At 51.6% G+C, this 11,097-nt stretch overlaps 1 non-coding gene across 1 annotated transcript; it reads left to right on the top strand.

The window, feature by feature from the left end:
• The first annotated feature begins 10,346 nt into the window (after nucleotides 1–10,346).
• Nucleotides 10,347–10,485, top strand: LOC123406613. Its single transcript, XR_006612277.1, has one exon. It is a non-coding gene; the product is annotated as a small nucleolar RNA Z247 (small nucleolar RNA).
• The last annotated feature ends 612 nt before the right edge of the window (nucleotides 10,486–11,097 follow it).

Raw genomic sequence — 11,097 nt, 5'->3', positions numbered from 1 at the left:
TCTGCTGAAGAACGAGGCACTTTCAGAGAAGCAGAGCTCGATCCTAGCTGGCGCAAAGCTATGATCGAAGAAGTAAACTCCATAGAGGAGAACAACACCTGGAAGCTCACTGATCTTCCTCCCGGACACAAGGCCATTGGAGTAAAATGGGTGTTCCGCGTGAAACAGGACTCAGCCGGAGAGATCGTGAAGTGCAAAGCTCGTCTCGTGGCGAAGGGCTTCGTGCAGAAGCCTGGAATTGACTTCGACGAAGTGTTCGCGCCAGTGGCTCGCCTGGAGTCAGTGCGCGTGCTGCTCGCCCTTGCTGCACACGAGGGATGGCCGATACATCACATGGATGTTAAATCGGCTTTCCTCAACGGCGAGCTGAAGGAAGAAGTCTACGTCAGCAGCCTCCTGGATTCGTCGCTGTCGATCGCAAGCACCAGGTACTAAAGTTAAGCAAGGCTCTGTATGGTCTACACCAAGCACCACGCGCCTGGAACTCCAAGCTCGACGCCACACTCATCGACATGGGGTTCCGCCGGTGCAACTCCGAGCATGCCGTCTATGCACGCGGACCAGGGCATGAACTCCTTCTTCTGGGGGTGTATGTGGATGACCTGGTGATCACCGGGGCTGGTGCAGCAGAGATCAACAACTTCAAAGCAGCGATGCAAGCCAAGTTTCGGATGAGCGATCTTGGATTGCTCTCCTACTACCTGGGCATTGAGGTACATCAGAAAGCTGATGGCGTGACCATTGCGCAGAGCCCATATGCCCAGAAGATCATCGAGGAAGCGGGGCTTGCAGGCTGCAATCCACGGGAAACACCCATGGAAGCCCATCTGAAGTTGAGCAAGACAAGCACGGCGGCCGCCACAGACGCGACGGAGTACAGGAGTCTTGTGGGGACGCTGCGTTACCTCACTCACTCCCGGCCCGACATCACCTTCGCCGTGGGGTACGTGAGTCGGTTCATGGAAACACCTACTGTCGAGTACCTTACTGGAGTTCAGCACATCATCAGATATGTGGCTGGCACCCGTGATCTGGGGTGTCACTTTCCCCGTCGACGAGAAAGAGAAGCCAAGCTCATGGGATACAGTGACAGCGACATGACGGGCGACATTGATGATCGCAAGAGCACATCAGGCGGGATCTTCTTCCTCGGGGACAGTCCTGTCAGTTGGCTGTCTCAGAAACAGAAGGTAGTCGCCCTGTCGTCGTGTGAAGCAGAGTTCATTGCAGCAACAACGACGGCCTGCCAGGCAGTGTGGGTGGCTCGGTTGCTAGCTGAGATCACGGGAGACAAGCTCTAGGTGCCGCTGCTCCTGGTGGATAACAAATCCGCCATAGCTCTATGCAAGAACCCGGTGCTTCATGACCGGAGTAAACACATTGACATGCGCTACCACTTCATAAGAGAATGTGTGGAGGAAGGAAAGATGAATGTTGATTTCATTAGGACTGAAGATCAACTGGCGAACATTCTGAGAAAACCCTTGGGACAAAACCATTAGGAATGGAGATCACCACCGGGGCAGAACTCCATGACGAGGCAGGCGAACTTGTCAATCTCGAAGTGGACGTAGAGGGCGGGCAGGAAAGGGTGGTCCAGCAGCTGCAGCATCTCACGCTCCGTCTCTGCCCGGCTCAGCTTCCGGCGGCTCTCCAGCGACGCCTTGTCTATCACCATCATGCTGAACCACGTCGCCCTTGCCGAGCCTCCGCCGCCCTTGCTCAACTCGGAGACGGAAGAGGTACACCGTCCCGATGTCGCTGCAACCGAATCGTCGGAGCAGGCGGAAGTTCCCCATCCCTTTCGTTGCAGCCGGTGCTCTCTTGCTCTCTCGTCGCTCTGAAACTGAAGAACGAAGCCAGAGTGTTTGTGATGCGTGCTACTACCTGCGTGCTACCTACTGCAACAGAATCATCCTAGTCTACCATGTCCGGCATTATCTTGTGCCAAGTGCCATGCCATCCCACGAGAGCGAACACTCCGACACAGCTACTACATGCAGAAAATAAAAACTACGTGCACGCACCGGTTGCCGCCCTAGTGGGGCTTCTCATCCCACCCCCGTCGCCGCTCCTGCCGGTGCCGGCCGTGCCGTTGCTCCAGTCGCTGGCCGCGCTGCCGCTCATGCTGGTCTTGGCACTCCGGCTCGTCACAGTGCAGCTAGGTGCCAGGCTAGTGCAGGTGGCCGTGGCAGTCCCGCTGTCGGCACGAACAGGCATGTCATGCATGCTAACAGAGCACGCACATACGCAGACGGCGGGATGAGAAGAGGTGGATGCCCGACGCCATAAACGCTCGACCGCTCTTCCACGCCTAGCTCCCGCGTGCTTGCGTCGGGTCTACATCGTGCGCCAGATGCCGCACACTCTATTACAGATCCCACCATCGCCCGTCCTCGCCCGTACACGCCGGTGCAGAGCTCCGCAGACAGCGGGAATACGCCACATTCGCACGAGGACTCATCGGGAACGCACGGGTTAGGGAGAATCGCGAGCAACGACACCATCACCGCCGCATTGTACGACACCGACGAGGTCGATGACCATCACTGCATGGTGAAGTTTGTGGTGACGAGGCCGCACGTGAGGTTGCCACAGACGACGAGGAACACACACTCCGTCCCATAGGCGAGGTAGTACACAGTAGGTGTTGGCTCCACGAGGCGCCAACACACTACGGTGTGGTCATGCCGCGAGAGCCTGCACGCATGTGAGTTGCCGACGGTGAGCTCATGGTTGTCGAGGTTGCTCTATGGGAGCACGCGTGCGTCCAAGTTGGAGCAGACCACGAAGCAGACACAATGTCGCATGCTCGGGAGCCCCCCAACCGCAAGTGACGAGACATCAACGTTGGCGAAGGCCGCATGCACGGGGTTACCACGCGGCCCCAGCAGCAGACCGCGGAGGAGGAGCCGGTCTCGAGAGCATAGGTGAAGCCATCGCCGAGGCGTGCCCTGGACCAGGTCTGCTAGGAACCCCCCGGACCCCCTTCGTCATAGGATCCTTGTGACAGCCCGAGACCGATGCCCCAGAAGATTCCCCCTTTTTATTCTGTTTTCGTCGTGTGTCTATTTTTATTTGTGGCATCATCATCACATCATGCGCATCATCTGCATTGCATCGGCATCTCCGTTGCCGCCAACTTTCAAACCTGCGTCCGTTGTTAGTCGGTTCTCGTCGTTGTCCGTTCTGAACCCGACCACACTCGCACGCGCCCGCGGCATCGTTGAACCCTGTTTTTAAAAGTGTGTGAAAAACTTTCTCTGATTGGGTTGAAACTTGGCGTGCGGTCTTTATTAGTTTTAGCTAGCCCGCGTGCCAAATTTCGTCGCAATCGGAGTCCGTCTGGTAACCGAACGGTCGATCGTAGCGGCACCGTATTCGGTCTATCGTCGGACGTTTGTCGGTGTTTAAAAAACCCCGGTGTCGGGCTGCCCGTTTTCCCTCTCTTTCCTGCCTAGCCCCTCTACACACTTCATCAACTTGCGCGCAACCTAGTTTGAAAACCTCTCGGAACCCGGACCAGGCGGTCGTGACCGTTGGGTCCGGATCAACCCCGTAATACCCTAAACCGTCATCGGTTTTATAATTAGATGCCCTAACCTATATTTTCTCGACCGCCCGATCGGAGGGTCCGGATTAGCCTTATCCAACCCCCCCCCCCCATTGATGTATAATCCACCATTAGTCCATTTTGAACAAAACCCTAGACCCTAGTCAGACCAACTCCTCCATTTCCGTGCCCGTCGCCAGCTCCTGCCTCCTCGGGATCCTAGCTGCAGCCTCCAACCAGCCAGCTCCATCCCACCAACTGGGAGTCAACCCCCACCCAATCTGGACCGCCAGATCTGAGATCCAATGATCCAGAGCCTCCCAGTTCCGCAGCTCCTCCTCCCGCAGCTCTCGATCCCTTCTAGATCGAGGCAGCTGCCTCGTCGGAAGGCCTCGTCCAGCGCCGCCGTCTTCGTCCGGCCCCGGCAGCCAACCGGCGAGCATCGTCGCCGGAGCTGCCGTGCAGCATCCTCGGAACCGGTTGCGCCTTCATGTGTGCTCCTCGCTCGAGCAGGAGGTCGCCCTCGAGCGCCACCCCTGGTCAGCCTCGACCGAGCCCGTCCTCCCATGGCCCCGTGCTCCCCGTGCCCCAGCACCTCGTCGCCCCACCCCCCCGAGGAGCTCCGGCCGCCGCCGGCTACCTCCCGCAGGTAGGACCTCGCCTCCCCTCTCCCTTCCTCTTTCTCCTCTCCTTCCTCCTCTTTTCTCTCACCCTCTCTGTTTCTCTGTCAGCAGCAGCATGGACCGCATGGACGGCCCAACGGAGCTCCGCTGCCGTTTCGTGGTCAACGTCGACGAGCCCCTCCACCGGGAATGGAACAGGCACCCCGGATCCACCTCCCTCGACCTCGTCACAGGGTCCTCGACAGCCATCGTGCTCGGCTGTAGCCGCTACATCGAGCAGAGGAATGGAACCGCCTCGCCCTCGACTTCCACGCCATCCCAGAGGCGTGAGAAAGCGCGCCCCCACCTCCTTCCGCACGACGCCAATGGTCCAGCTTCGCTGCGACCCGGACCTGCCCCGATTCCCCGTGTCCATGGCCTCAGCGTCCGCTGTCGTTGCCGGGGCAGCCCCAGCCCGCCGGTCTCTAAAGCCTGAACCCCTGCATCCCCGACCTGGCAACAGGATTCAGTTTTGTCAGACTCGCCCCACGGTATGGTTCATGTGGCGCAAACCCTGCGATATATCACTCGAGCATGCACAAGTCAACTAGCTTGTGTTAACCGGTTCCATCCCAGAGATCTGGGGTCCGAATTCCAGCTATGCCCATTTATTTTTATGCTTATTTCTGTTGACCTGCACCATGGCGTAATTCATCTAGTCTAAATCACTGAATTATATCAGACTCAGTTTGTAGCCGAGCTGGCTAGTGCATTTAGTCTCCACCCAAGGGATCCTCGGTTCAAGTCCATGTAGCTCACATTTTGCCATGCTTACTTTTTCTCTTTTTTGCACTCACACACACTTAGATTCCTCGGCCGCTGCACTATGTTGCAATTCGGCCTATGTTTCTTTTTTTCCCTCCCGCGTTTTCATCTTTAACCCAGACATGCATGTTTGTATGTATTGTGATGTTGTCCGTTTTGTAGATGCCACGCTAGTTGCACGTTGTCCCTCTTTTGTCGTGCCCCGACACGTGGGAACCCGGTAACCGGGATCACCCCTTCCTTCTTTGGTGTGACAAGCACACACTCCCAATACGTTGCACCGGTATCTCATCGAGTTATTGGAACCGTAACATGTCGTGGCTGTCATTTGCATGCACTTTGCATAAATGGCATAATATCATGTGTTGCATGTATCTTTTAACCGTAGCTCCATTCTTACGTTCTTTGTGTAACCGACTAGAAGGTCGTGTAGGATCACGTGCTTCACCTCTTGATTTGTTAACAACATTTTAATATTGTGGTGCACCTAAACGGGAGTGAACTAAATAATTAAACGTGAAGTTTCGTCGATATGCAACTCGTTGCATATCGTGCTTCACTTAATGTGTAGTGTTTGATTGTTGTGATTGTCATGCCTTGCATTAGACCGTTCATGCATCATATGTGTCTTGCATCGTGTGGTGTATATCTGTGTTGATGATTGTTTCCGGTTTCCTCTGTCTCGATAGAGTTCCGCAAGCGTGTCGGAAGTGAGGACCCGTTCGAGTATATCGGTTCCTCTGCTTCACGGAGTCATTCTTCTTCCAAGCGGGATCTCAGGAAAGATGACCATTTCCCCACATACCATTACTATCATTGCCATGCTAGTTTTTATCGCTTCTATCAATTATGTCTCGTTGCCTACCACATGTTAAATATCAGCCTCTCAACAATGCCATGAAACCTTCAACATGTTCACAACCTAGCAAACCACTGATTAGCTATGTTACTGCTTGCTTAACCATGTGTTAGCGTTGCTAGTTGCAGGCACAGTTGCTTCCATGTGATTACATGGGTTCCTTGTTATACCACCATATTAAAAGCTATTTAATTTAATGGACCTATATACTTGGAAAAAGGTGGAAGGCTCGGCCTTTCTAGCCTGGTGTTTTGTTCCACCTTTGCCCCTTTAGTACGGCTACCGGTGTTATATTCCATAATTGAGCGCTCCTAACACGATCGAGGTTGTTATGGGGACCACCTTGATAATTTGTTTTAGATTAAAGCTGGTCTCGCAAGGCCCAACTTTGGTACTAATTTTGCCTAATAACCTAATAAAATTGCATAGGGACTTTTCGGACCCCTAGGATAATTAATCAACCCCCAGGCCAGTGCTCCGCATGAGTGTTGGCCCCACCTGAGCGATGTCCGGCGCCCCCTGGTGACCCAGGGTTTTAGCAATCCCAATGTCTAGCTCATTCGTCGTGTCCTGAGAATGAGATACGCGGCTCCTATCGGGATCGTCGACACGTCGGGCGGCCTTGCTGGATTAGTTTTACCTTTGACAAAATATCTTGTGCATCGGGATTCCGGTGATGCTTTGGGTAATCTTAGAGTTGAGGTTTTCCACTAAGGAGTCCGACGAGGTCGCGAGCTTCGTGATCGAGGATTTCTATGTGGGTTGTGGTAATTTGTGATGGACTAGTTGGAGCAGCCCTGCAGGGTTAAATCTTTTCGGAAAGCCATGCCCGCGGTTATGTGGCAACATGGAAACTTTGTTTAACAGTGGTTCTAGATAACTTGAAGTTACTTAATTAAAACTTGCCAACTGTGTGCGTAACCGTGACTGTCTCTTTCGTGAGTTCCTTCTCCGATCGAGGACACGGTGGGGTTATGTCTGACGTAGGTGGGTGTTCAGGATCATTCATTTGATCATCAGTAGTTCACGTCCGTTATGCGTAGATCATCCCCCTCTTATTTCTTGTACTCGTAAGTTAGCCACCAAATAAATGCTTAGTCGCTTGATGCAGCCTCACCACTTAACTCACCTCACCTATTAAGCTTTGCTAGTCTTGATACCTTTGGAAATGAGATTGCCGAGTCCCCTGTGACTCACAGGTTACTTCAACACCAGTGGCAGGTACAGGTAAAGGTTACTTGACGCAAGCGTGTTGATTGTTCATTTGGAGTTGCTTCTTCTTCTTCTTCTTCATCGATCTAGGATGGGTTCTAGGCCGGCAGCCTGGGATAGCAAGGATGGACGTCGTTCTTCTTTTCTCGTTTGTTTTCGTCCGTAGTCGGACCCTGCTCTTCTTCATGATGATTATGTATCGTACTGATGTGACTCTGATGTAGCTTATGGCGAGTGTAAGCCAATTCCATATATCTCAACTTTTCAGTACATGTACTTGCAACGATATCCATTCTTGCTAAACGACGAGATGCGCTTCTATCCCTGACGAGGCGGTCGTGCCAAATTGAGGATAGGATCGCAACTTGGGCGTGACAATCCTGCATGACTGCCCATTACGCCGTGAGGTCCAGGAGCAGGGAGGGCCGTGTAAACCGAGCATGGTACAGGCACCCGTCGTAGCCAACGGAATTACGAAAGTGAATCCTACGAGCTTGGCAATTTGTTTCGATGCATTTTGCTGCTGATTTGTAGAACAATTTGCATTCCAAGTATGGAGATGACTCTATTTGGGGGCTACGTATCCGAAGGGTGGGAGGTCTCCATCAAGCACGTCGAGTGAGCGTCCACTGGTGTGCATGATGGGGAGCAGCTCGCCGGCTCCCTCCGACAACCAGGCCGAGGGAGCGAGGGGATTGGCTGGGAGGGTGATTTTGCAAAAAGAACCTTGATTTCAATCATATTCAGGCAGATGAGACGATGTGGCAGTCAAACCTCCAAGTGGATCGAGTGGACATGTGCCAAATCGGCGAATACATAGAGCAAACCGTAGCATGGACCGTATGTGAACCCTTTGGACAAGTTTAGGGACCGGATTTCCGGTATTTTGAACTTAGCGGACTAAAATGACCACCGGCTCAAGTTGTTTTTCACCGAAAAGCGATGTGGTGAGCTTGAAAAAACCATATCAAATCCCTCTAGGATGAAGAAGGGGATGTGCACAAGGATCATGGATCCATGACTTCGCTGGCAACGACCTATTTTTCCAAACTGTTTACCGTTGATAATTTTCTTTGTGCGGTTAAATAAATAATCAGGTTACTCATAGCATGAATGATGGCCTGTGCACAGATTTTCAGACAAGGAAATTGCAGATGCTCTCTTTAAGATTGGGCCCCTCAAGGCGCCAGGCCCGGATGGGTTCCCCGCTTGCTTCTTGCAGAGAAACTGGGCAATCATGAAGGAGGAGGTTATTGCAGGGGTGACGGAATTTGTTTTGCACCAGGATCATTCTTGAGGGGGTGAAAAATACCTCCATTGTCCTCATTCCGAAGGTGGACAACATGGAGCGTTCACTGAGTTTCACCCAATAAGCATATGCAATGTCATATATAAGGTGGTGGCGAAGTGCTTAGTGAACCGGCTAAGACCTATATTGGATGATATTATCTCTCTTGAACAGAGTGCCTTTGTCCCTAGTAGGATGATAACAGACAATGTTGTAATGTAACAGACAATGTTGTAATTGCGTTTGAGTGTTTTCACTATATTCACCAGGAGAAGGACCATAGCAAAAGTTTATGCGCGTATAAGCTGGATTTGTCAAAAGTTGGAGCGAATGATGGAAAAGATGGGCTTCCCTTGCCGTTGGGTGGACTGGATTATGGCTTTCGTCACCTCGGTGAGACACACAGTTAAATTTAATGAAACCCTCTTGGAATCATTTGCACCGTTGCATGGGCTACAGCAAGGTGATCCTTTGTCCCCGTTTCTGTTTCTTCTTATGGCTGATGGTTTACTCGCTTTGTTGACAGATGGAGAGGAAAAAGGTGATTATACCCCGCTGAGAATATGTCGAAGAGCGCCGAGCGTGTCTCACTTTTTATTTTCAGACGACACTTTGCTCTTTTTCAAAGCGCAAGAGGATCAAGAAAAAAAGATACATGGTGTGCTAAAATGTATGCAAGGGCTAGAGGGCAATTTATTAATCCGACCAAGTCTAGTGCTCTGTTCGGCACCTCTTGTCTAGTGGAGCACCACAACATAGTGAGAAATACCCTGCATATAGGTACTATACTTTTGAAGAAATGTATCTAGGTCTTCCTACGTCTGAAGGTTGTATGTCAAGAGAAAAATTTCAGAATTTGCACTCCCGGTTATTGAAGCGGATCATTGCTTGGGGGGATACCCTCTCGCTTGCTCGGAAGGAAACTATGATCAAGGTAATAGCTGAGGCCATGCCCACTTATATTATGGGTGTTTTCAAATTGCCTATGTCCGTATATGATGACTTAAACAGGATGGTTCAAAACTTTTGGTGGGGTGCTAAGGAGGGAAAGTAGAAATCACATTGGTTGGCATGGCCGAAGATACAAGCTCAGAAAAGCAAGGGTGGTTTGGGATTCAGAGATTTCCTCCTTTTTAACCAGGCTCTCCTTGCCAGACAGTCCCGGCGTCTGCTAACCAACCCTGACAGTTTATTTGCACAGGTTCTCAAGGCGTGGGACTTCCCTGAAGGACGCCTGTGTTAAACCACGACAGCTACAAGTCTTGGTGTCAAAGGAAATCAGCCGAAGCTGGATAGATTAGGTTGTTAGTTTAAGATCTTATCTCCGTAACAAATCTATCTCTATCTCTCTCTTATATTCCTTGTTAAACAAGATTGTACGCGATCTGGTGAGTTGCGCCCCAGCCTATATAAACACGAAACCGTCTATCAAAAAAGATACGACGTTCAAGCCAATTTCACATGGTAACCAGAGCCTAACTCTTCAATATCGCATCTAGCCTCCCACCGAAAAAGCTTTCGCTCGCCATGGCTACCTCCACTAGCGCTACCCACTCCGGCCTCTCGGGTCAAGTTACCGAAAGGCTTACCCGCACCAATTACATACTCTGGCGAACGCAAATCACGCCTCAGCTCAGAGGTGCGGGCTTCTTCGGCTACGTCGATGACAGCATGCCGGAGCCGATGAAGAACATCATCCAAAAGGACAAAGACGGGAAGGAGGAGTCCACACCGAACCCCCTTCATCCGATCTGAGTTCGAGAGGATCAACACGTACTTGGTTATCTTCTGAATAATATCTGGAAGGAGGTATTGGTGCAGGTGACCTCGATCGCCCATGCACACGACCTCTGGACGGCGCTGGCAAACATGTTTTCTTCCGAGCCGCTGTCTTGTGTCAATAACATCTGCGTGGCTTTGGCCAACGCGCAGAAGCGGATGCTGTCCGTGGCAAGCTACTTTGCACACATGCGCTCGCTGGCGGATGAACTTGCGGCTGTAGGCAAGCCGCTTGGAGATGACGAGATGATCTCCTACATCATCACTGGTCTCGACCTCGAGTACCAGCCGCTCGTCTCCGCGCTCGACGCTCAAACTTCTCCAGTCTCCCTCGACGATCTATTTGCTCAAATGAGCAACTTCGACCGGAGGGTATCTCTCTTCCAAGGGAACAACTCTGGCGGTGGCTTCAAGTCCTCTACAAACGCGACTATGCGTGGCCGCGGTGGTGGCTTGATGACCCACAAGTATAGGGGATCAATCGTAGTCCTTTCGATAAGTAAGAGTGTCGAACCCAACGAGGAGCAGAAGGCTTTGATAAACGGTTTTCAGCAAGGTAATAACTGCAAGCACTAAAAGTAGCGGTAACAAGTGAAGGTGTAGTGAGGTGAAACATAGCAGGTGAAAAGTAACAAGTAACAAGAGTAGCAACAGTGCAGCAAAGTGGCCCAATCCCTTTTGTAGCAAGGGACAAGCCTGAACAAAGTCTTATAGGAAGTAAAACGCTCCCGAGGACACACGGGAATTTCTGTCATGCTAGTTTCATCATGTTCATATGATTCGCGTACGTTACTTTGATAGTTTGATATGTGGGTGGACCGGCGCTTGGGTACTGCCCTTACTTGGACAAGCATCCCACTTATGATTAACCCCTCTCGCAAGCATCCGCAACTAGAAAAGAAGAATTAAGACAACATCTAACCATAGCATTAAACTAGTGGATCCAAATCAGCCCCTTACGAAGCAACGCATAGACTGG

Source organism: Hordeum vulgare, chromosome 6H (genome assembly GCF_904849725.1).
Source record: "Hordeum vulgare subsp. vulgare chromosome 6H, MorexV3_pseudomolecules_assembly, whole genome shotgun sequence".
Classification (NCBI taxonomy): Eukaryota; Viridiplantae; Streptophyta; class Magnoliopsida; order Poales; family Poaceae; genus Hordeum; species Hordeum vulgare.
This window is presented reverse-complemented; position numbering and strand designations above follow the sequence as displayed.